Source organism: Sapajus apella, unplaced genomic scaffold (assembly GCF_009761245.1).
Source record: "Sapajus apella isolate SASKATOON/1434 unplaced genomic scaffold, GSC_monkey_1.0 scaffold152, whole genome shotgun sequence".
NCBI lineage: Eukaryota > Metazoa > Chordata > Mammalia > Primates > Cebidae > Sapajus > Sapajus apella.
Genome location: NW_022437092.1, coordinates 232237 through 234082, shown reverse-complemented (window position 1 = coordinate 234082; position 1846 = coordinate 232237). Strand labels below are relative to the sequence as shown.

Below are 1846 nucleotides of genomic sequence, written 5' to 3'. Positions count from 1 at the left end.
AAAAAAAAAAAAAAAAAAAAAAAAAGATTGACATACAGGCTGGGCCTGGTGGCTCATGCCTATAATCCCAGCACTTTGGGAGGCCAAGGTGGGCAGATGATGAGGTCAACAGATCAAGACCCTCCTGGCCAACACGGTGAAACCCCGCCTCTACTTAAAACACAAAAATTAGCCAGGCATGGTGGCACGTGCCTGTAGTCTCAGCTACTTGGGAGTCTGAGGCAGGAGAATTCGTTTGAACCTGGGAGGCGGAGGTTATGGTGAGCTGAGATTGCGCCACTGCACTCCAGCCTGGCAACAGAGCGAGACTCTGTCTCTAACAGAAAAAAAAAGGACATAAAATGGCAAGGAGGTATGTGAAAAAATGCTCAACATCCTTGATCATCAAAGAAATGCAAATCAAAACTACAATGATATATCATCTTACCCGAGTAAAAATGGCTTTTATCCAAAGACAGGCAATAGCAAATGCTGGCAAGGATGTGGAGAAGAGGGAGCCCTCTCATACACTGTTGGTGGGGATGTAAAGTACAACCACTGAGGATAACAGTTTGGAGGTTCTTCAAAAAAATAAAAATAGAGCTACCATATGATCCAGCAATCTCACTGCTTTCCAAAAGAAAGGAAAGCAGCATATTGTAGATATATCTGTATTTCCATGTTTATTGTGGCACTATTCACAACAGCCAAGATTTGGAAGCAACCTGTGTCCATTGATAGATGAATAGATAAAGAAAACGGTGGAAAACTATTCAGCCATAAAAAATGAGATCCTGTCATTTGCAACAAAATGGATGGAACTGCAAGTCATTATTTTAAGTGACGTAAGCCAGGCACAGAAACACAAACTTTGTATATTCTCACATTATTTTTTTGAGATGGAGTTTGCTCTTGTTAACCCGGCTGGAGTGCAATGGCAGGATCTCAGCTCACTGCAACCTTCGCCTCCTGGGTTCAAGCAATTCTCCTGCCTCAGGCTCCTGAGCAGCTGTAATTACAAGTGCTCACCACCACACCTGGCTATTTTTTTCTATTTTTAGTAGAGACAAGGTTTTAACTATATTGGCCAGGCTGGTCTCAAACTCCTGAACTGAGGTGATCCACCTGCATCAGCCTCCCAAAGAGCTGGGATTACAGGTGTGAGCCACCGTGCCCGGCCTATTCCCACTTATTTGTGGGAGGTAAGAATTAAAATAATTGAACTTACAGAGATAGAGAGTAGAAGGACCTGACCTGGGTGTAATGGTTCATGCCTATAATATCAACACTTTGAGAGGCTAAGGCAGGAGGATCACTTGAGCCCAGGAGTTTGAAATCAGCCTGGGCAACATAGTGAGACCTTATTTCTACAAAAAAATAAAATAAAATTAGCCAAGTGTGATGGTTCATACTTGTACTCCCAGCTACTTGGGAGGCTGAGGCAAGAGGATTGCTCGAGGTTGGGAGGTAGAGGTTGCAGTGAGTCATGATGGCCCCACTGCACTCCAGCCTGGGCAATAGAGCAAGACCTGTTTCAAACAAACAAAAAGTGTAGAAGGATGGTTACCAGAGGCTGGAAAAAGTAGTAGCGGGGAGTAGTTAGTGGGGAAATGAGGATGGTTAATAGGTATTAAAAATAGAGGCCGGGCACAGTGGCTCACGCCTGTAATCCCAGCATTTTGGGAGGCCGAGGCGAGTGGATCACGAGGTCAGGAAATCGAGACCATCCTGGCTAATATGGTGAAACCCCATCTCTACTAAAAATGCAAAAAATTAGCGGTACATGGTGGTACGCGCCTGTGCTACTCGGGAGGCTGAGGCAGGAGAATCGCTTGAACCCGGGAGGCGGAGGTTGCAGTGAGCCGAG

General features: G+C 45.1%; 1 long non-coding RNA gene across 1 annotated transcript in view; it reads right to left on the bottom strand.

The window, feature by feature from the left end:
• The window catches only part of LOC116541546, a 17053-nt gene extending 16154 nt beyond the window's left edge, over nt 1-899 (bottom strand). Inside the window, exon 1 of the long non-coding RNA XR_004264855.1 lies at nt 865-899. This is a non-coding gene — a long non-coding RNA (uncharacterized LOC116541546). The remainder of the gene's footprint in view (nt 1-864) is intronic.
• Nucleotides 900-1846: the final 947 nt, after the last annotated feature.